At 35.1% G+C, this 25,578-nt stretch overlaps 1 pseudogene; it reads left to right on the top strand.

Moving 5' to 3' along the window:
* Window positions 1-1,827: 1,827 nt before the first annotated feature.
* LOC145074605 (F-box protein At3g07870-like) lies at window positions 1,828-3,091 on the top strand (annotated as a pseudogene).
* The last annotated feature ends 22,487 nt before the right edge of the window (window positions 3,092-25,578 follow it).

The following is a 25,578-nucleotide window of genomic DNA, read 5'->3' as shown; positions in this document are numbered from 1 at the left end:
AACTAAATTTCAATATTAAAATAATATCTTTACTTCTACTTATAAAGTTATGTTTTTAAACATTTAACATATTATACTTAATTTATTAGTTTCAATATATTGTTGGATGTAAACCATTATCATTTTAAAGATACAGTTTTGGAACAATTTGTATAAAATATTTAAATTATTAATTTGAATATAACATTAGAGTGTCAACTTAAATATAAATTTTAGTTTAACTTAAATAACCCAAAAAATATTTTGTAAATAGTTAAAAGTAATGATTATAAGTTTGTTAATAAGGTTAAATAAATATCAAACCTAAAGTGTAATCATAAATAAACTAAAATTCAATATTAAAATAATATATTTACTTATACTTATAAAGTTATGTCTTTAACTTTTGACATATTATACTTAATTTATTAGATTTAATATGTAGTTGTATGTAAACCATTATGAGTTTAAAGCTACAACATTTCAATAGTTTGGACAAAATACTTAAATTGTTAATTCAAATATAACATTATAGTGTTAACTTAAATATAAATTTCAGTTCCACTTAAAAAACCCAAAGAATATTTGTGAATAGTTAAAAGTGATAAATTGTAGTGCTAAATGCAAAAACTAAATTCTAATCTCAATTTAAGTAAAATATTTCCTAAAGATATTTTTATAATAGTTAAAAGTTTTAAAATAAGTAGCTTAAAATAACTTACAATAATAATATTTAAAAAGAACTCTATATAAGTGATTATATTTTTACATTTAAAATCAAAAAAACAATGTTTGATGTTTTAAATAATCATAATGATAGAAATTAAAATGTTAAACAAATAAATTTAAAAAAAGTAATTAATAAGAACAACAACTATAAATGACATTAAACCATATATTATATTTAATTTTATTCATAAGTAACCCCCGTTGGTAGAGACCATTTAAATTATTAAGATTATACAATTTTAATAGATATATACATTATCATATAATTCATTATAATCAATTTAATAGATATATACATTATCATATAATTCATTATAATCATTATATTATATCAACTTAGTATACGAATTATTATATCAAATTTAACAACAACATTATTGTTATATTTAAAAAACATATATTTGTAAAGATTTCAACTATACAAGTGTTTTTGCACAACGCGCGGGCATTCACCTAGTTTCATTCATAAATCTATGATACGTGACTAAACTAATTTAACCAAATATTTAACAGTTCCTATTTGTCATCTAAGACTGTGTTTGGTGCGCCACATCTAGCTGAAAAACTAGCTTATTTTCCGAGTTTTTTTAAGTTGTCATATTTAGCAAGCCAAAAAGTAGTTTATAAGCTAGTTTTTTAAAAAGCTACTTAGACTAGGTTTTTAGGATCTTTTCGAAAAATTTTCATATATACCCCTTAATTAATTATAAAAACACATTTTTTTAAAGTCTGTTTATGTCATTTCATATTTTTCAGCCGACTTTTCATCTAGTTTTATCAAATGTTATTTTTTACCAGCTAGTTTTTTATTTAACAACTAGTTTTTCAGCTAATACGCAAAACATAGCTTAAATAAAATACATTCTTCCCAAGCTTCTCTAATCTCTGTTATAAAACACAAAAATACACCATAAAAATATGTAAATCACCATGAATAATCCATAACCAGTATCAAGCCTAAACCACTATTTAGATTTTAGGGCGGATTTAAATAGCGGAAGGAGACCTGGCCCACCTGGCAAGGGGCCCAACTATGGAATCTTTGATCATTCCCCGAATTGCCAATTATAACACTCGAATCTCTTTCTCACAGAAAATAAAACCCATCTCAACCCTGAAGTGTGATTGTGTGATTCAAAGAAAAAACCTTGTGAGCCACCGTAACTGCCGCCGCTGGGAAGTGCTGCTGCTCTCGGAGTCTCGCCGACTTGGTTTTAGAGACTTGATCTCTCTTTCTCAATGCTCTCGATCTCTCTTTAGGTAAAAATCTCTTCATAATCAATGCTCCTTTTAGTTGATTGTTATTATTTACTATTAGTAAAATATTTGTTAGGTGCCTGTTAATCTTCTCGATCCATCCATGGAAGACTTACCTGTACCAATCATGGTTGATATTCTCTCAAGACTTCCCGTCAAGACATTCATCCGTTGCAAGTGTGTATGCAAAGAGTGGCTGGATCTCATTTCCGACTCTTACTTTGCCAATCGTCACATCTCAAGATCATCTGAAATCCTCATGATTCATCATAAATCAAATTATGAAGATAAGCGCGCAGCAGGCATTTTGAAATGGGTGGAGGTGGAAGATGGAGAAGTGTAGCTCCTGTATCATACTCTCTTATCCACAAAACCTATTGGCCATTTTTAAATGGTCATGCTCATTGGACTGTTGCTGACCATGATTCCCCTGAAAGGATTTGTGCTTTTGATTTTCACAAGGAGACATTTGAGTTGTTCCCATCTCCTCCTCCTGAAAGTGAGGAAAATTTTCTTAGTTTGGGAGTCATAAATGGTTGTTTATGTCAATCTGATACTGACCACGAGTATACATTCACAGTTTGGGTGATGAAGGAATATGGGATCAAGAATTCTTGGCATATAGAGTTGGTGATCCAGCAAAGTATCAGCTATGATCTTGATTTGCCGTTTTTGGAACCTTTGTATATAATTAAGGGTTTAAAAGATGGAACTATTTTGATGGCATCTTATAGAGACGCACTATTTGTTTACTGTCCTCGGAGGAATGTAATTGTAGACCCGGAAACATTCGGTTCGGTTGCTACTTCATAGGATTTGCTTATCGTCCTAGCTTTCATAGGCTCCGAAACTTTGAAAACGAGCGAGTTCATGTGTTTTAAAGGTCAAGAGTAGTTCTAGACCGAATATGCATCGCTTTTTTTTTCTTTTTTTTTTTTGTGGTCCTTTTGAGTCCAACATGTTAATTAACTATTGTCGTTTACCTTTCATTTAGGGTTTTCTTATGTGTTTGCAAATGCTAGCTTCTGGTGGGTTATGGCATTTGTTTGCAAATGCTAATTTTTTACAAGTGTTAAACTCATCCTACTATATATACTCTTGTACAGTATAATTTTTCTTTTAATAAAATTCAGACCTTATAAGAATAATGTTTTAATTAGTGTCGTTTTCTGGAATGCCTTCTAGACTTCTGATGCATCAGTAGTGGACTCAAGTCTCCTGGTAAAGATTTAAAGGGTTCCTGCAATTAAGTTTATAACAAAATCTAGGTATCATAAAATAAATATCTAGTAACACCAATGTAAAGATTAAAAAAAAAAAAAAAAAAAAAAAAAAAAAAAAAAAAAAAAAAAAACTTCATTACACTAAAAATAGAAAGTTTTAAGGATTTTGACGGAATTGACATTCCAATGAACAAATTTTCAATTTCAATTCTATAGGAATGTACCAAACCATACTCGCCTTAATAACCTAATTTGGTCAAGGTTATTACAACTTAGTATCTTCTTGTAGTAACTACTTTGACCCAAATTTCAAATAATAAAAATATGTTCTTTAGTCCTTAAGGCGTGTTTGGTTTGTTTATTAATAAACAAACCAAACACGCCTTAAGGACTAAAGAACACATTTTTATTATTTGAAATTTGGGTCAAAGTAGTTACCTTTTTCAGAAACTCATAGCTTCAACTTGTATAGTTATATAGATAAAGTTAATAGATTTCACCAATTTATGTTAGTTCTCTCTCACGTAACACCTTTAACTTAAGAAGGAGAGGAATTGTTAAAAAAAAAAAAAGTATACCAAAGAATATCCAAGATTCAAAAAAAGTAATACAACTTACCATGAGAATATTCTGCATCTAAGATTACATCAAGTGCATAATCAAAATAAGGAACTTGACACCTTAACCCAGAGGTTGAAATCATCTTGAATGAACTCATCAACAACTTCACAGAAAAATTCATTTCTTCGCAAATTTCAAAACCATGAAATCCAAGATGTATCATCTTCATCAACCACTAACATTAAATTCCTGGCTGTCTGTTTGAGATTCATCGACAATTAAAACGAAAAATAAATGTTATTATGCAAGAGTTAAGACCTCAATTTTAGGTTGTAGCATAATGTTCATCCATCTTGTAACACATTCAAACATGTCATTAAATGGTTAATTCATCGGTCCAAACTAGACCTCAATTTTTTTCCATTAAGGTTCACCAATTTTGCAAGGCTATAATTGTTAAGCAAGGTAAAGATCGCATACCAACATGTTGAAAGACCTATATAAGTATACATTAAATTCAAAATTGTAAATTTCTACCAAGTAGTTTGCTTTTAAGGAAAACAACTCCAGGTTCAACTAATTCAAATGGAACTGTTATGAGTGCATACAAATTTCATCCCAATTTAATTGAAATTTTGAAAACGCTTATTTGATTTTTGTATGAAGGTGAAGATGTTATAAAAACACCTTGAATACAAAGACTCTCAGAACCCATAATCAAATTCTTGATTGAATTATCGAAATCAGTCATAAATTTAAAAAAATTACCTGATCCAAATATACAAATTAACCATCAATGTCAGTAAAGAACAATGAGAAAACGGTGGGAATAGATTTCTTGAAAAATTCCATTGGACAGAAAGAAGTGGAACAAGATAGAAACACATAGGAATTGAGCCCAAGATAAACCAGCCAGCTAAACTCAAACAAGCCAACTAAAAGAAAAATTGTTTGGCTTGGCTCAAAACTTGCTACTGTTTGTAAGTGTAACATCCCAATTTTCAAGGCCAGAAATTTCATTTTTGATATAACGTTTCATAAAAACAATCGATAGAAAAACATCATCGTGTTGTTTCATTACATAAAATCCATAGACCCCAGGTCTCAACCATGTCATAAAAAAGAATAATGCTGATAATAATAATCATAATAATAATAATAATAATAATAATAATAATAATAATAATAATATCAAAGTACAATCCCAAGAATCTCATAATGCGGAAATCTGGTGTGTGTGTGTGTGTGTGATGCGTTGCTACTGTGCCAGCTCTTTCCCCTTCGCTGAAGAGGTACCCGAAACAAAACTGAAAATCATAAGCACAAAACTTAGTGAGTTTCCCCATCATACCACATACCAAATAATGCCTATTCCTAGTATCTTTCAACCGGTACCTATCTAGCATAACTGGGAGCCAGGCTCCCCTTCGGCATCTTTCAACCGATAACTGGGAGCTACCCTCCCCTTCGATATCTTTCAACCGGTAACCGGGAGCTATCATTCGCTTCAGTATCTTTCAACCGGTAATTGGGGACTATTCACCCCTACTACTACTAGCATGTTTCACATAGCATCCTAGCACACAAAGATAACAGATAATGGCAAACTAGACAATTATCACAAAGACAATCATCTAACAACAACTCCTGCTAATGGGTCGACAATGTGGTCGTCGACCCACTCCTACTGGAAGATAACTCACCTCAATGTCGTGAAGTGTCTGAACTGTCCTTGATGTCGGGATCAACTCCTCTCAACTCCTACACAGAACAATCTTCCTTAATTACCATTTCACACCTTCAACCCCTTTCAAGGGACAACTCAGGTCAAAGTCAAAGTCAAGCTCAACACCTTGGTCAAAGTCAACTTTTGGTCAAGGTCAACATCTGGTTAACTCAACTCACCGAGTTGATCCACCAACTCGCTGAGTTCCATAATCCTTAAAATGCTAAAAGCTTCGACCCTACTCGCTGAGTCTTTCAAGAACTCACCGAGTTTTCCTTCGTACAAAATCGGGACGTTCTACAACTGACTCGATGAATTCATCCTTGAACTCGTCAAGTCCTTCTTCTTGTAAGTTGGTACGGTTAGTCCTGGACTCGCTGAGTTCTCCATGAACTCATCGAGTTCTTCTTCATGCAGTTGGGACTTAGTCTTGAACTCACCGAGTTCCATGATCTTCAGGTCCATAACGAACCCAACTGGCTGAGTCTTCTTCCCAACTCAACACATTGCTCGTTATTAAAAGAGGTTTGGGGGGAAACTACGACCCAACTCGCCGAGTCCCTCCATGTCCAAAACTATTCAGTCGGTTTTCGTCGGCCTTAATGCATCCAGAACATAGATCTAACCTCCTAGGGTCCATATTACACATAAAGTCACAACTTTACGTCCATGTATGGGTCTTCAAGCTCAAAAGACACAAAAATGAGGTCCACAAGGTGCATGGGACTCCCATGGCCATAAAGTTGGCACCTTTATGTCATGGGAACCCTCAATGGTTCAAGATCTGAGGTTATACCCCTTTAGAACCACAAAATCCCGAAAATGGCTCTACTAAAGCTTAGAAAAGGTAGAAACTTGCCCTAACTAGAGATCTAAGAGGTAAATGTTCAAGGTTGAAGCTTTTTACCTTAAACAAGCTGGAAATATGCCAAAACTTTTGGATCTACTTGCCTTCTCTTGATCTCCCAAGCCTCCTCTTTCCTCTCAAGCTTCTAACATACATAAAATGGCACAAAGAGCTCAAGAACACTTAAAAATCGATTAGGGTTTGGTGAGGATTGTTTGAGGGTGCTGGAGGCTGTAAAGGAAGCCAGTTAAGGTGTTTAAATAGGGTGCAAACACTTAAAATTAGGGTTTCATCCATACAGGCCTACTCGTCGAGTCGGGGCATCCGACTCAGCGAGTACGTCCTTCTACCCATGTCCAAGTTTCGCCTCGACTCGACGAGTTGGGGCCTCTAACTCCCCGAGTCCCAGAGTAGAAAGAAAAAATTCATATTTAAAATGCATACCACGAAGCGGTCGCTACAAATCTCCCCCACTTATTTTAGACTTCGTCCTCGAAGTTTGCTACTGCTTCTACAAAAAGCTCGGAGTGGTGCTCTCTCATCTCATCCTACGACTCCCAAGTCCATTTCGAGCCCTTGCGGTGCTGCCATTGCACCTTCACCAACTCGACCCTCTTCTTCCTCAGATCCTTCGACTTCCTATCAAGGATGGCTATTGGCTGCTCGATATAGTTCAGGCTATCATTCACCTGAATATCTGCTAGAGGTACCACCACTGAGTTGTCTACCAAGCACTTCCTCAGCAGGGAGACATGGAAAGTGTTGTGGATTTGGCTAAGCTCAACTGGCAGATCTGTGACAACCTGTAATTTCAATCTTGTAAAAGTCAAACTTATCCAATAAAAGTCAAACTTATGCTTTGATGTAATCTTAAGGTTATATTAATAACCTTTTCATGTTAAACACTTAGTTAAAAGGGTTGTGGAAATTTGAAAATTAAACACTCAAAATCTGAGGAGCCTCGCAGGAACCGAAAACTGCTTAGCAACCGTAAACATCTCACAACTGAGAACCTCGTTCTCGACTGTGAACTCACTTCTGACCGTAAACCTTCGGTTCACAGCCGTAAACTCCTTCGGACCGCAAACTCTACCATATATATATATATATATACATACATACATACATACATATGTTAGGTCTAAAATGTTGTAATAGTCGAAGAGTCAGTTTGGTTGTTACGAAGAATCTTGTGTCTTCGTATGTATGGATCTTCGTATATATAGTTATTTTACTAAGGGATTGTAAAGTCAAGACTTAACGTTTAGTCCTTAGTATTTTTGTTATGCTTTTGTTCTCCTATAAATAAGGGTATGTACTAGTGATCTGAGGAAAACTTTACACATAGTTTTACAGTTTAGTCATCGTATTCTGTAAACTGAAAGGCATAATATGAGCTGAACAAAGATTCTATTTACTCTCGTGTTCATTGTTTAAATACTTTACTCAATTAATACTAGAATTACATTCAAACTTGATTCCAAATCTCTTCAATTGGTATCAGAGCAGGAATCCTTTCTATGATCTGTTTTTCATACGTTCAAAAAGGTTTTTGAGTCTATTGTTTGATTCAAAAAGTTTCCGTTCTTTTTGTGTGTGGAAAATACTTCTTGATCTAGGTCTAGGATTTGATTCTGCGAAAATTTTTATGAGTCGTTTGTTTGTAGTGTGATTCTAATCTGAAATATACAATTTGATTTCAAATTCTCCAAGTTTTCATAATATTCTTGAGTTTTTGTTCCGTACAACAATGGCGTCATTCAATCTTAACTCCATGATATCATTTTCTCATTTGCTTGGATCATCCACAAAGATTCCGATGCTAATTCCAGAATATTACGATCAGTGGGCAGATCGTATGCAAGACTACTTGAACGGATTGGATGAAGAACTATGGAATTGCATTTCAGGAGAAATCAATCCACCTGCAACAGTTCAGCCAATCGGTGCATCTTCAAGCAGTTCGGAGGTTGATAATCAATCTAATCGTTTGAAACAGCTGGAGAAGAGGTGCATGAGGGAATTAAGAGGTGCTTTGCCTCCTGTTGTGTACAATTATGTCAGGACTTGCACAACAGCTAAAGAAATCAGGAACAATCTCAAAGACAAATTTCAAGGCAGTGAAAAGACGAAGATCACTTTTGTGAAACAATGTTTAGTTGAACTCAAAGATTTCAAACAGAAGGAGACTGAATCCATTAAAGTTTACTATGATCGGTTCAACGAGTTAATCTACCGTTGTAATTGTTATGGTATCACAAGGTCATCAATGGAGTTCAACTTGATATTTGTAATGGGACTTCGAAAGGAATGGAGAAGTGTAAGTATGATGGTGAAAAATCAATAGAGTTTTGACACTTCGACTTTAAATGACTTATACAGTCAATTGAAATCTCATGAAAATGAGGTTAATGAAATAGCTGAGGAAACTATGGCAAGTCTTGGTGGTCCATTGGCACTAATTTCGAAGGTTTCAGAAAAAGAAAGTGAAAAATCGAAGTCTGATGAAGAAGAAGGTTTTCTGATGAATTCTGATGATGAGGCTATTGCATTTTACTCAAACAATCGAGTAAATAAATTTTTTAAGAAACCTTTTAATACAAAGAACAAGTCATCAGATTCGAAGGGAAATTATGAGAACAAAAGTAGAATGGATGAAAAGGTGAAGGAAGAAAAGAAGAATTCAAAGAGCAAAGAGGAGAAAATGGAAAATAAATTAAAGGGTGACACTGGTATTAATTTCCACTATTGCAATGGTGCTAATCACTTGGCATTAGATTGTTTGTTAAGAAAGAAGGAAGAAAAAAAAACAAAGGTTGAAGCTTATTATACTGAGAAGTTGGAGGAAGTTAGGTCAAAAGCAAAGAATCTGTCTCTGGTGGCTCATGGAGAAAATGAATCAAATGGTACATATCAAATATGGTCTTCAGGCTCTGACGATGAAGAGATGAAGAATCCATCACATGGACCCATGTTTGCAAAGGTTGGAGAGGATTCAGATGAAGAGCAGACTTATGAAGTGCGTGGGCAGTGCTTCGTATCGAAGTCTACTGACAGGTCGCCTATGACAACGAAGGTACGTAACATTCTTGAATCTTTTAATATTCCAATTTCTGCATATAATTCTGAATTAGTATCTTTTGATGAAACGGTTACTTACTTTGATTCACTTGTCGTGTCTGCTAGCAATGAAGTGAAAAAGTTAAATGATCAATTACTAGAGACAAGAAAGAAGTTAGATTCAAAAGTCACTAGGATTGATTATCTAGAATTGCAAGTTTCAAATATTATGGCAGATAGGGAGAGTTTAGCTAAAGAGATAAATTTGTTATTAGCACAGCGTAATATTTTTTGTAATTCTGCAAAAAGACTCTATGAAAAATTAACTGAATTGAATCATTCTAGTGAGATTAGTAAGGAACAACATAGAAAGTTGCTACCATTTTTAGCTTATGACAGAGCTAAGGTAGATAGTATTTCATATGATTGTGAAAAAGAAATAGCTGATTTTAACAAAGTTCTAGATGATAGGTATAGATATGGAATTACAAAAGTCGAAGATTATCTTGATGCTGATGATTTAGTAAAAATTGTGAATGAGACCTTAACTAAATCAGAACAAATTCGAATTTCGAAAAAGACTGAGAATTCTACATCTACTTTTCAATCTAATTTTGCTGATATTGAAGATAATTCTGATAATATTAGTGAAATTAGTGATTTAGAGGATGTAGATTGTTCTCAATTGTCTGTAATAAATGTTGCAACTTCTTTTAAAAGGAAAGAAAAATGTGAAGAATTATTGGTAAAAATTGACACTGATCAACTCTTAACTTCGAAAGTTTGTGATATGGATTTTGTGGAAATACATGATAGTCAAACAGATAATAGTGATAATGAGGAAGAAAACAAAAATTCGAAGACAAATGAAAGTTTGAAAGAAGTTGAGATTCCTCGAGTGGTTGTTGATCAGGTTTATATGGATTCACAAGAGTTTGAGAAAATTCTTAGTGAAAAAGGTGCTCATTATCTTGAATCAAATACTATGGTTTATCCAATCTTCAAATGCACTGATGATATTGTGTTCCCAAACCAAGTCTTCGTAACAACAGGCAATGTTGAAAATATAAAGCCTGAATTCAAAAAGTTGGTAGAGGAGGACAATTAGAAAACTTCTGATGAAGGTTTCTTTTCAAATCAAAGCACGGTTGAAAACAATCTAACAAAGAATTCATATACATTTCAACGTCAAAAACCAAAACGAATATGGATTGAAAAGTTGAAAGTTGAAAAGAATATAGCTAACACAACTGAAAATGAGTTACCAAAGAATAAAGGTGTTAAACCAGTGATTAAAGAGGATAACAAAGCAATAAAATTGAATTCAAAGGAGCTTAAAGATCAAGTTGAAAAATTATCAAAAGAAAATAACATTTCAAAAAGACAAGCAAGAACAACAATTTTTTGGCAAACCATTGAGTCATTAAATAAGAAATCAATAAATTTTTCAAAAGAAGAAAAAGTTTTTAGAGGAAAATCAAAGAGTCAAGTTTTTGAAAAGAAAAATGCTTCGTTTTCAAATAATCAAACAAAAACAACACTTCTAAGAAAAAGTTTTCAGAAAAAGGTTGAAAAACAAATTTCAAAATCACAAATAAATACGTCTTATCATGAGTCATGTCTATCAAAACCAAAAGTGGATTATGTTCCAATTTCAGCAAATTGTTATAATCTTCCGAAGAAACAAGCTGACAAAGCCTCAAATGCGAAGGGTATAACAACTAAAAGACATATTGATCATTGGTTGGAAGGAAAAGGAAAAATATATCAATCAAGTAAGTTTTCGAAAGAACAGATACATGAGGCATACGAAAAGTATGCAAATCCTTCAATGAATGGCAGTTTATCATCCAAGGAATCAAATATTTTAGTTAAAGTTTGGAAACCGGTCACCAAAACGAAAATTGTCATATCACAAACTCAAAATGCGAAGGGTACAGTCAGTGAAAATTTGAAAACAATAAAAACTCATATATCTGACCCTTTGAATGAAGATGTTAAATTTGTTGACAGTCTCAAAACTAGAGTTTGTGATTGGGTTAATGGTTGTACTTTACAATTGAAAAAGACACCTAATATAAATGGACCCAACAAGTCTTGGGTACCTAAATTTTTTCAATAATCGCAGGTACTTTGTGGCGAGCAATATGATAACAAATGGTATATTGATAGCGGTTGCTCACGTCACATGACTGGGAAGAAGGAAAACTTGCGTGATTTTAGAAGCTTAGAGAATGGTGGAGTGGTTAAGTTTGGAAATAACCATAAATGCAAAGTCAAGGGTTATGGAAAGATAACGAATGGAAAATTCACTGTAAATCGAGTTGCATTTGTAGAAGGCTTACAACATAACTTGATAAGTGTTTCACAACTTGTTGTGGGCACTGGCAATCAAGTTATTTTTAATGAAGAAGGAAGTGTCATTTCAAATATTGAGACAAACGAAGTTTTACTCAAGTCAAAACGGAAAGGTGATATGTTTACATTGGACATCATTCCAATTGTCGGCAAACCTGATGTGTGTCTACTTTCGAAGGCTGCTGCCGATACAAGCTGGTTATGGCACAGGAGGCTATCACATCTCAATTTTCGAAACATCAACAAACTTGTCGTACAAGATATGGTAAGAGGTTTACCCATTCTTAAATATGATAATGACAGTTTGTGTGCAGCTTGCGAAGTAGGAAAACAACACAAACAAGGTCATCCAATCACAATAGATTCGAAGATTGTTGAACCCTTAGAACTTTTGCATATTGATTTATGTGGTCCTTCAACAGTTGCTACTCTTAACAAGAAAAGGTACATTCTAGTTATTATGGATGATTTTTCAAGATTTACGTGGGTTTATTTTCTCAGGTTAAAATCCGAAGTCTCACAAATAATGATTGATTTTATCAAGAAAATGGAAATTTCGTTGAAGAAACCAGTTTGAAAAATTAAAAGTGATCATGGAACTGAATTCAAAAATCGTGTTTTAGATTCATTTCTGGTGGAGAAAGGTATTTCGCATAATTTTTCATCTCCATACACACCGCAAAAAAATGGTGTAGTTGAACGAAGAAATCGATCATTATGTGAAGCTGCAAGAACAATGTTGGCATATTCGAATTTACCTCAATATCTTTGGGCTGAAGCTGTTTCAACTGCTTGCTTTACTCAAAATCGATCATTCATTCATAGACGGTTTAATGTTACTCCTTATGAAATCATCAATAATAGAAAACCTAATGTCAAATTTTTCCATGTTTTTGGGTGCAGGTGCTTCATAATGAATCTTAAGGATAATCTTTCGAAGTTTCAAACAAAAGCCGATGAAGGAATTTTCTTGGGATATTCACACAACTCTGTAGCTTATAGAGTGTTAAATAAGCGAACTCGCAAAGTGGAAGAAACATTCAATTTGACATTTGATGATTATTATATTAAAAAGACTGATCATCAATTTGCAAATTATCCTATTTTGCAAAACTCTTCAAATGAGAACGAACCAATAGAAATGGATGATGCTAATTATGAATCGATTTTTGGTATTTCAGATCACGTAATTGATGCAGAGAGAAATGCACCAGATAATCAACAATTGAATCAATCTCGCTTTCGAATCTAATCCCAAATGAAATATCTGATGGTCCAGTGGAGGGGGAGCAGATAATATGTCTATCAATATTGAAGTTGAGGGGGAGCCAATAATTGAAGAGGAGCCAATACACGAAGAGGAGCAAATACTCGAGGGGGAGCCAATACTTGAGAAGGATCCAATACTAGAAGGGGAGCATTTTGATGATGTTGAGGATGCATGTTCAATAAATATATCAGAAACCGATGCTATGTTCGAAGATGCACCTTTGGACTTTGATCCTGATTATCCACCATTGGATAAATGGACAAGAAACCATCCAAAAGAACAAATTCTTGGAGATCCACAAGCGGGGGTATTGACAAGGGCTCAACTTCATGCAAGAAATGAGGTACTGAATACTCACCAAGAGCTATGCATGTTTAATGTTTTTACTTCTAAAATCGAACCAAAGACTGTTAAGGTTGCAATGGAACACTCTGATTGGGTTGTTGCTATGCAAGCTGAATTGTCTGAATTCGAAAGAAACAAGGTTTGGAGATTAATTCCTAAACCTGTTGATGTTTCAATTGTTGGACTTAAATGAATTTTTAAAAACAAAACCGACAAAGATGGAAACATTATTCGAAATAAGGCCAGACTTGTTGTTAAAGGATATTCTCAACAAGAAGGAATTGATTATGAAGAAACATTTGCCCCTGTCGCAAGACTCGAGGCTGTTCGTATTTTTCTGGCTTATGCAGCTCATAAAGATTTCGATGTTTATCAAATGGATGTAAAATGTGCATTCCTAAACGGTGAACTTGAAGAAACAGTTTATGTTGAACAACCACCGGGTTTTATAAATAACGAACATCCTGATCATATTTATATTTTAGATAAAGCTGTGTATGGGTTGAAACAAGCACCAAGAGCATGGTATGCTACATTAACATCATTTTTGAAACAATCTAAATTTAAACAAGGATCAGTTGATCCCACTTTATTTCGAAAGAAAGTTGGGAGTAACCTGATGCTTGTTCAAATTTATGTTGATGATATAATTTTTGGCTCTACTGACCCTGCTTTATCTAAAGAATTCGAAGACTTGATGAAAAGAAAATTCGAAATGAGTATGATGGGCAAAATTAATAATTTTTTGGGTTTGAATATTCGTCAAAGCAAAGAAGGCATCTTCATTAATCAGGAGAAATATACGAAGAATCTGCTAGAAAAATTTGGAATGACGAATAGCACAAGGTTACGAGTACCAATGGCAACGGGCATAAAGTTAACTCCTTCGTTAGACAAATCTGCGGTTGATATCACTCTGTATAGAAGCATGATAGGGTCATTATTGTACCTAACTGCCAGTCGACCTGATATTATGTTTTCTGTTTGTAATTGTGAAAGGTATCAATCGAATCCACGTGAACCACATCTAACAGCGGTGAAGAATATTTTTCGATATTTGAAAGGCGCCACTTCGTTAGGTTTGTGGTATCCTTCGAAAACAGGGTTCTTTATACAAGCTTATTTAGATGCGGATCTGGGAGGATGCAGTCTTGATCGAAAAAGCACAACTGGTGGGTGTCAATTACTAGATGGAAAATTGGTCAGTTGGTAATCGAAGAAGCAAACATGTGTTTCGATCTCTACAGCCGAGGCTGAATATGTTGCTGCAGCTGCGTGTACATCACAAATTATTTGGATTCAAAGTCAATTACGTGATTATGCTATAAATATGAAAAAGATTCCTTTATATTGTGATTCACAAAGTGCAATAAGAATTTGTCATAATACTGTGTAGCATTCGAAGACTAAGCACATTGATCTCAGATATCATTTCATAAAAGATCATGTGGAAGAAGGAAATATTGAAGTTCATATTGTGAAAACAACGGAACAGTTGGCAGATATTTTCACAAAGGCATTGGATGAAAAATCATTTCTTCGTATTCTAGAAGGATTGGGAATGCTTAATGGAAATTCAATTTCATATGACAAAAGCGAAGAGTGATGGGTCATAATGATTTGATGAACTGAAGGAAAGTTTGCTTACAAAGTGTTCAGCATTCAGAGGATACTGTTCATGGTCAACGCTTCGAATGGTTCGCATTCGTATGTTTTGTTCCTTGTTGAAGTTTGTATTCAGACTATTGTTCAAAGTCAACTGTTCGAATGCTTCACGTTCGTTTGTTTTGTTCTTTGAAGATATTCTTATTCAGAGTTCATTGTTCTAAGTCAAATCTTCGCATGGCTTCGCATCCACATCTTTTCGCATTTGCGATCATAACAACTAAGGTTAGGTTTACGATTCATTTTGTAGTTTTAATTTTTGAAAAAACAAAAATACAAAAAGATTTTCTGTGTATTCATTTTTGTTTTTGAAAAATTAAAAATCCAAAAAGATTTTATTTGGTTATGTTTTTTAATTTTGAAAAATTCAAAAATCACAAAAATATTTTTTTCTTTGTTCTGTAAATATTGTGTGTTGAGAATTTAGTACATGGCTTAATGCGAAGAGGTCATGCTTATGTGTTTCTACGGGAAGGTATTAAATTTTTTTTTAAAACTAGTTAGGATGTCCCTAGAAGCATACTGCTGCATGTTGACTCAAGCCTCATATGACTCAATGTGTGAGAAAGGAAAGCCTTGATGAAATTATCTCATGAAAATTTCTTCCCAACAAGGCTTGTATTCGCATTAGACAATAGAGCTACCTTACTCTTCTCATATGAGTTAAGAGTTTTCTGTTTTGTCCATCATAACAGAGGTACACTTCGATTCTTAACCAATCTTTTTATACCAAACAATTCTTTCAATCCAAATTTTTGAAGAGATTTGTCCTTGAGGTCTTTGATCAAACCAATCAAAACCTAGACAAATCACAAGTCTGTGTTTATGATATAACATCATGAGTCTGTGATGGAAGTGAAACCCAAACATCATAAACTTTAAGGAATTGACGGGGAACTTTGTTCCAGAACTTACAAAACATTTTTTTCAGTACCTTTTATACTCCAAATTGTATTCATTTTTTTTAGTGGTCTTGATCAAACATTCGAAACTTACGATGTTTGTTCCCAACAAGATCCAGCATAATATTTTTTTTCATGAATATGATTTCCGTGTGAGTATATTTCGAAAATACTTGTTACGTTGAATATCATTCTAAACCAATTTGTCACTGACTACACTGGTCACAAAAATAATTTCGGTTACAATTAATCACCTTATGTTAAGGCTGATATGTAACGAAATTTTCGAAGCCACCCATTAGTCTTATAAAAGAAACCCTTCGAAACTTCTCTACAAGTTGTCGATTGTAATTCACAAGAAACCAAGCAAGCAGTTGATTATCTCTCTTGATAATTTTCGAAGAAATCTTTGCCCGGGATTTAACTGTTTTTGTGTCAAATCAAATTTTTGACATCAACATTTTCCAAAAAAAAATTTACATTTGTTTCTTATCTAAATTTTTGGAACACAGCACACACGAAATCCTTGAGGTTTGAGTATTACCAACTCAGACTGATGATTTCGAAACTCTGGCATATGACTTCGCTTTTTAACCCAAAAGTGAAAGAGCCTTACCTCTATTCCTTCCGAAGGGTTCCGACGGTTACACTTTTCTTGGGAAAAACAAAACAGTCTTGTCTTTTGGTGACGTATGGAATACGATACGAGTTTTAGGTGTGCTGACAGTTATGATTGTTACTTTTTGATGAGCGAGGTCCGTATTTCAAGGTGCCATGTCAGCAAGCATTTAATGCATCCCGCTTGAAATTCAAAATTCTAGGGTTACATATAAAAAGGGAATTCAGGGGTCCATAACACTTTATGCGATCAAATATTCTCTTACAAATTCTCTCTGAAATTCATCTTTTTCAACATTCATCTTCTTCAGAAATCATCTTCTTCACACTCAACTATGGCGACTCTCATGCAAGATTCAATTACATCATCACCAACAACTGAAGAAGTTATTTATGTTCCAATATTGAAGATACAGGGTTCAAATTATCAAGTGGAGTCTGATTTATCCAAGTATCCGGATGAACTCAAGATGTTGGTGATTGCTTTACATAATTTTGTTCTATCAAAAGCCATGTTTGATTCTTTTGCGGTTCCGATGTCCTGGTTGTCTAAGGCCGGATCAACAGCATCGTACAACAAAGAGACTGGAAGTGTGGAATTTACAATGGTGAATGAAACACGCATTCGGGTGTCCAAGAGGTTATTCTGCAAGATTTTGGGGATTCCGAACACTGGTCCGTATGTGGAAGTCACCTATCTACAAGTTGTGTTCATGTTCAATGAAATGGGTCATCAACCTCCATTGACGCGCATTAGTGATTTTAAGAAATCCGGTTTACCTAAGGTATGGAATTTCTTATTTGGTATTTTTCTTCGTTGTCTTACCGGAAGAATAGTGGGTCTCGACAAAGGGAGAATGGAAGTCTACGCAATGGTGGTTGGGCTTTATTATGATTTGCAGGTTGATTACTTTGAACAACTATGGACAGAGTTCTTGACAAGCATTTCGAAGACCAATGTCAGGCAGGGGATTTCGTGTGCCAGATATTGGAGTCTTATTCTTCAATATGTTTATATAAAGGAGAGGTTTGAAGTTCCTGAATATGAAGAAAAAGTTGTTTTTCATATGTATGGCAGTCTGAAGGAGGTTGTTGATGATCCTGTCATCTTTACATCTATTGCTCGTATTCCGGATGCGATGCTCAAAAAGGTGAATCCAACAAATAACGTGTTGGTGTCATATCTTCAATCAATTGACACAACCGTTGTTAGTGGTATTTTATACGAAGCGGAGAAAAAGAAATCAAAGAAAACGAAGAAGACAGACGTTGGGTCTTCGGAAAGAATAGTGAAGGATGAGAAGAAGAAGAAATCGCCTACGGTCAAACCAACTACAGTCGAAGAAGTTTCTCAACAGATTATTTCACCTATTTCGATGACTGTTGCTGATACACCAACTATCGAAGCGTCTCAGGAGAAAGAGACTATTCCATCTAAGACGGGGGTTTTTTGCCGACTCAAATTCAAGCGAAAATCTTCATCTCAGATTATTAAGAAAACTCAAATAACACATTAGGGTATTATGGTCCGGGAAATTCCAGCCCCTGTTTCTCCATCGTCGAAAAAGTGAAGGGCTGAGGATCTTGCAAAGTTTATTAAGAAGAATCAAAGGACTGAGGAAGAAGAGCAAGTTCCTGAAACATCTGAAGTCAAAATTCAAGAAGAAGCAATGACCAGTCCGCCTGTTACTCTTTCGAAGGCTGCTGATTCGAAAACTGTTGAACACGATCATGTTGTCTCTTTACTCTAGGTTACATCAACTACTGATTCTCCAACTTTTCAATCTATTATGGATCAACCGTTCACTACAATTTTTTCTACTGAATCTACTGATCCACCGAACCCATCTTCACCGGTTGATGAAACTATGGCTACTGATGCTGGAACTGATAATGAAGGCTTTGGAGGAACGTTCGAAGCTCTTCACTTTGATAATTCCGAAGAAGATTTTCCAGACCACATGCTGATGACGATGAAGCAATTCAAGATTCTGAATTCAAAATTAAATTAAATTCAATCTTGCAATCACAAGCAGATGTGGGTAGTGTTGGGGTTACAAGTTTGGAGGTTGATTCTTTAATGAAATTGATGGAAGGACGAGTAATTTCGAAGGTTTCTGGTTTAATTAGAGATTCAGAAAGTAGTCCTTGAAAAATTTGATCAACATGATATTTCTACTGAGAATCGAATTAATTCTTAGAGGGCTGATTTTGTACGAGAGTTGAAAGACTTGAAGATGGTTACGAAGAAGTGCCATGTTCTCTTCGTACAAGAAGTCAAAAAGGTACGGGAGGATGTTAACCTTCAAATCAGAGAACTTCGAGAAGATATGCAAAAGGAAGTTCAAATCGTACAACAGGATTATGCTTCGGCTAATCAGAAAATTGATATCATCTGTGATGCAGTCACCAGATATGTCAAACTTTACGAACAGATGAATCCAACACTGACAACTCTTTCTGCCAAAGAGGAACAAAACTTTGGAGAGTTGGTAGGCTTGTTGAAGGAATTAAAGGACTCATCTTCGAAGTCTATCTCTCCGATAATTTCACAAGAATTTATTTCTTAGAAGTTTTCTCACTTTGAAGCCATTTTACACAAGAATCTTGTTCCACTACTTCGCATTTCCAACCTTTTACCAACTGTATCAGATGCCCCACCTGCTTTCACAGGGGTGCAAGGGGGAGAAAAGATAGAACAAACAAAGGCTGGGGAACAAGTGAAAACCTGCGAAGGGATGAAGACAACCATAGAAGAAGCGAAGGTAGTTGGTAAGGTATATCCTTCGAAGGTGGTGGCAAAGGCAACTGTTGTTTCTGCTGGTCCAGTTACTTCAACTGTGATCACAACAGTTCCAATTCCAAAACCCATCTCAAAGGGAGTCGTAATTGGAAAGCAAACAGGTGTATCTTCTTCAGAAAAAGTTGATTTGTCAAATATAAAGGATAAGGGCAAAGGGATTGTTATTGAAAAGTCCAAAGAAGAAAAGAAAGCGGAGGTGGCAGCTAAAGTAAAAAGAATGAGACAGCTACAGAGCATAATGAGACAAAGGGATCTGGATGGTTCGAAAGTTGATAAGGGTGATCCGTCAAAAGTATATAATTACAAAACCATTGAATCCAGGGTGATGTTTGATCATATGTATTCGTTTGAGAAGATTCCTAAGAAAAGCTACGTGGTGACAAACACTGATTTTTGTCAACTTGATTTTCCAATCAATGAGATGATGTTTGTTATCCCACAGTTTAAAGCCGAAACAAAGTCACTGGAAACAGAAGAGGGAAAGAAGATGAAAATTCGCTTTCATGTGGTGTTGGGAAAGGCTCAGGAAGAGATTTGGTTTTTGGAGAAGATACGAAAGGTGATATCCATCAAAAGAGATGTCATTTCGAAGGGAAGTTTGAAAACATCAAATACATTGTTGCAAGAGCAAGTGGAAAAATTCAAGAATTTACGGTGGCAGATTTTCCTTTGATGAATATTATTATCTCATCAATGTCGCCTTGATGCTTAAAGACAAATCGTTTTCAATTCTTCAAGATACTGAGCCTGATGTATTTAGCCTTGGGTGCAAGCACATAAAAATATACTTGGAAAATTACTTCGAGTGCTTGGCTCAAACAGATGTGGAACTTGCTATAGTCAAATGATTCGATATAACTGCACCAATGGCAACAACAAAGAAGCAAAATGAGCTAAACAAGTATGAAGATGGTGAAATTTGCTTAAAAACATTGGGGATAGTTTTTGCTGGGAAAGATAAAGCTGGAAGAGCTAAAAGATTTTTGTTCCAAATTTGTGAAGTGGAAAGATACAGCAACTCTCAATATACGAACTTAATTGTTCGTATGAACCACTGCAAGAAAAACTCAGAAGGAGATAAGAAAGAGATAAAGAAGGTTATCTCTTGGTATATGGAGATCCGAAGAGTACTGATGTATGTCGTTCAAGCACTGACTTCTTGAAGACTTCGACCTTGATTCCAAAGGGGGAGATTGTTAGGGATAAAATGTTGTAATAGTCGAAGAGTCAGTTTGGTTGTTACGAAGAATCTTATGTCTTCGTATGTATGGATCTTTGTATATATAGTTATTTTACTAAGGGATTGTAAAGTCAAGACTTAACGTTTAGTCCTTAGTATTTTTGTTATGCTTTTGTTCTCCTATAAATAGGGGTATGTACTAGTGATCTGAGGAAAACTTTACACACAATTTTACAGTTTAGTCATTGTATTCTGTAAACTGAAAGGCATAATATGAGCTGAACAAAGATTCTATTTACTCTCGTGTTCATCGTTTAAATACTTTACTCAATTAATACTAGAATTACATTCAAACTTGATTCCAAATCTCTTCAATATATATATATATATATATATATATATATATATATGTTTGACTGAAATAATCCTCACTTCTTCCCTTCTAGCTATAAACTCAAGCTTTTTCTCTCAAGATCTTCAGCCGAAAACCCATAGTTTTCTCTCAAGTATCAACCAAGGATCATTTGATTCACCTTCGGATCTTAATAAGAACATCTACTGTTCTTCTTTTTATTGACTAATCACCCTTCATTTCTGGATTTACAGCCGTAAACCCTTGAATCTCTTTGGTTTCACTAAGAACACACACTTGAGTTACATCCGAAAACACTTGACTCTTCAAATGGTCGTGAACCGTTTATGACCATAAACACCAAAGCCCAGCCGAGAACTCAAAGCAATCACTCGATCTTGCTTCTAACACTTCTTTTATAAGTAAGTCTTACATCCTAGGTTTTTTCCTTAACACCTTTGAGGTTATATTCACTAATTTCATGACAATATATCGCGTGAATTGCTATTTAGGACTTGGTTTTGTCCCGGAAGCTAACTTGTGGAAACAATAATCCTATATCGAACTCACAAACGAATCACTCAAATTAGGTGAGTTCATACCCCTAATATTTACCTTTTTAAATGCTTTTAGGGGGGGGGGGATACAAGTAGAACATAATTTAATTATGTTAAACATTTACATGTGAAAACAAACAAAAGGATTTCTTATGCTTAAATGTTGTCAAAATCATTTAAGAAAACTCTTTTAAACTATATTTAGAATTTTGTTTATATCAAAATCATATTCATTTATATATTTATGTATAAGTATGCTTTAACAGACTTAGGACTATTGCTAATACTGTAACTCCTGGTCCTTGTTTGGTTGTGGGCTTAGGGTAGGATCACTAGTCCAACTATCGGCTAAATCATAGTTATACTTGCTAAATATATACATGAATATTAAACCCCATTTTCAAAGAACATACTTAACTCATTTGCATATGTTGAGAAATTGAGTCTTTTCTCCAAATCAGTTGCAGTTCAAACAAAAACACACTAGTAAACTATAATATGTATAGTTTAGAGGATCAACACATACTATTTTCTAGAACAGAGAAACAAACAAGAGTCAATACATACATACTATAACTATTCATTACAAAATATTCTATCCATTTACAAGAACAAAAAGGAACTTACATATTATAACAAGAACAATATAACTAAAATGTGATGATACTATTTCATGGCATAGCAATATTCTTGCTATGTCACATTTTATAACCAGAGTCTCCTAGAGGGAGAGCGTGATTTTGTGTATAGATCTATACGGGACTGACAATCCCGCACCTTGGTAGATAGCTACAGTTGGGACCGACAGGTCTACGAGTGACAAATATCATATCTTTTTCGACGCCTAAAGAACATCGTGTTTTACACTAGTCAATCAAGCATGGTTATAACCTTAATCACATTTTAACCTTAATTAACCAGTTTGGTTAAAAGGTAGTTAATGCATCAGTAGTTTATTTTACTCAATACTACTATAAATCTTCATTTTCCATTACATTCTTACAATGATTTCTCACATGAGAAATGCATACTTTTTTTCTAGTAAAGATGGTTTACAAATATGGAAAACATACATTTTATACTATTTCAAGTACAAACATACATTTTACACTATTTTCAAGAGAACGTAACATAATAACAATTTAGTCTTGAGTAGAAGACTATTTTCCATTTAAGAAGAAATATAGGATTTTTTGGGAAGTATACAAACATTTTCACTAGGCAAATACAAACATTTTCATGAAATAAATGCAAACTCTTGACACTAAAACTCTTATGAACTCACCAACTCAAATGTTTACACTCTCTTTCAAAATAACTTGTATTCTCAGGGAACCAGTAGACAGGTACACGAGTTTGGCTTCCTGATGATATCTTTGTTTTGACGAGAAAGTCAAAGAGTTTGACTTCCTGCGAAGCAAGGATAAATCATGTGTATATGTCAAAGCCAGTGGGAGTATAGTTAGCTTCCTTGTTTTGTATGTCAATGGCATACTACTCATAGGAAACGATATCCCAAACCTGCAGGAAGTCAAGTCCTGGCTTGGGAAGTGTTTCGCTATGAACGAGTGCAAGTCATAACATACATGATCGAGCCAATTGCAGAAGTGTAAGGTACTCGGATCATCTCTGCTATTTCGAATTCAGTACTCGGGCTTTGAGTTTTACTCAACTTGGCATTACTTTAGATTGGTAACTCTCCTTTCTTGGAATTCTCCATACTAAAATGTTTTAGTACCTTGTCCAAGTAAGTTTTCTGACTAAGTCCTATTAATCTTTTACTCCTGTTTCTCACTATCCTTATTCCTAAAATATAAGCAGCCTCTTCAAGGTCCTTCATAGCGAAACACTTCCCAAGCCAGGACTTGACTTCCTGTAGGGTTGGAATGTTGTTTCCTATGAGTAGTATGTCATCGACATACAAAACGAGGAAGCTAACTATACTCCCACTGGCTTTGACATATACACATGATTCATCCTCGCTTCGCAGGAAGCCAAACTCTTTGACTTTCTTGTCGAAATAAAGATTCCATCTGCAAGACGCTTGTTTCAATCCATAAATATATTTCTCAAGCTTACACACTCTATTAGGATGCATCGCATTGACAAAACCCTATGGCTGACTCATGTAAACATCCTTAGCCAACTTTCCATTAAGGAAAGTGGTTTTGACATCCATCTGCCATATTTCATATTCATGAAACGCAGCTATGGCTAGCATCACCCTAATAGATTTTATCTTCGCAACTGGTGAGAAGATCTCATCATAGTCAACTTTAGGAGTTTGATTAAAGCCCTTCGCAACCAATCGCGCCTTATAATTGTGCACCTTCCTATCCATGTCGATCTTCTTCTTGATGATCCACTTGCACCCGGCCGCCTTACGACCTGGCACATTGCCAACCAAATTCCAGACTTGGTTGTCATACAAGGATTGAATCTCGTTGTCCATAGCCTCTTTCCATTTTGCAGACTCCGGGCCTGCCATGGCTTCCTTGTAGCTATTAGGTTCATCCAAATTTATTAGTGTAGTATCACTAATAAACGTATCACCCTCACTTGTTATATGAAAACCGTATAACACAGGTTGAACACTAACTCTACTGGAATGTCTAAGAGGTAAGGAATTGTCAATTGGTTCAACATGAGTTTCCTCCTCAAGTTGAGCGCCAGTGTTAGAGGTTCCTTCATCGTTCGATTCTTGAAGCTCTTCAAGATCGATTTGCCTCCCACTGTCCCCTTGGCTTATGAGTTCTCGCTCTCATAAAACCCCTCTCCTCGCAACGAAGACAACAGTGTCACCCGGTCTATAGAAGAGATATCCAAAGGACTTCTGCGGATAGCCGATGAAAATACACCACTCACTACGAGGTTCGAGCTTGTCGTGAGTCTCTTATCTTACGAAAGCCTCGCAACCCCAAACCTTGATATGTGACAACGAGGGAGCTTTCCATAACCACATCTCGTGAGGTGTTTTGGCAACCTTCTTTGTGGGGACTAAGTTAAGGATATGGGCGGAAGTCTGTAAGGCATACCACAGAATGAGATAGGTAGCGAAGCATGACTCATCATGGAACGAACGATGTCTAGCAAGGTTTGATTACACCTCTCAGCTACACCATTCAATTGCGATGTCCTAGTTGGCATCAATTGTGATACGATTCCGCATTCCCTGAGGTAGTCGTGGAATTCAAGACTTAGGTACTCTCCTCCTTGATCGGATCGAAGCATCTTTATTTTCCTGCCCAACTGATTCTCCACTTCCTGCTTAAACTCTTTGAACTTTTCAAAGGTTTCTGATTTATGCTTGATTAAGTAGATATACCCATATCTTCTATAATCTTCGGTGAAAGTCAAATAGAAGCAGATCATATCCCTTGTGGAGGATCTAAAGGGCCCACACACATCGGTGTTTATGAGATCCAATAAATCCTCACCCCTTTCACAAGTACCAGTCAAGGGTGACTTGGTCATCTTTCCAAGCAAACAAGACTCGCATACGTCATCGTCCCTAAGGTCGATGACTCCAACACTCCATCCTTTTAGAGTTGGGCTATGCGTTTCTTGTTGACATGTCCAAGACGACAATGCCACAAGCATGATTTGTCCAAACTATTGGAAGAATCGATATGTAACACATCATTTCCTAAGTTGTCTACAACCATCATAGTTTCATATATTCCATTACAAGGCAATGCTTTAAAATAGAAAACACCATTAAGATAAGCATTAATAGAACCCTTTTCAATATCAAATGAATATCTAAATCCTTGTCTATACAAACCATGAAAAGAAATAATGTTTCTTGCTATTTCAGGTGAATAGAAACAATTATTCAAATCTAGTCCTATTCCATTACTAAGCACTAAAGAGTAAACTCCAATCTTGGTGAAAGGCGACGATCTTTTGTTCCCCATGATCAAGTTTATCTTCCCATGCTCCACATCTCTATTTCTTCTTACGCCCTGCAAATCAGAACAAATATGAAAACAACACCCTGTATCAAGAACTCAATAAATATCATGTGATGAATCATTAGATTGAATAGTATAAATACCTACGAAGGACGGCTTGATCTACCCATCCTTGATATCTTGCAGATACTTTGGGCAGTTTCATTTCCAATGCCCCTTCTCATGGCAGTAG

Source organism: Lactuca serriola, chromosome 9 (assembly GCF_051521515.1).
Source record: "Lactuca serriola cultivar US96UC23 chromosome 9, Lser_US96UC23_V15, whole genome shotgun sequence".
Taxonomy (NCBI): Eukaryota; Viridiplantae; Streptophyta; class Magnoliopsida; order Asterales; family Asteraceae; genus Lactuca; species Lactuca serriola.
Note: the sequence above shows the minus strand (reverse complement) of the source record. Positions and strands in the feature narration are given on the sequence as shown.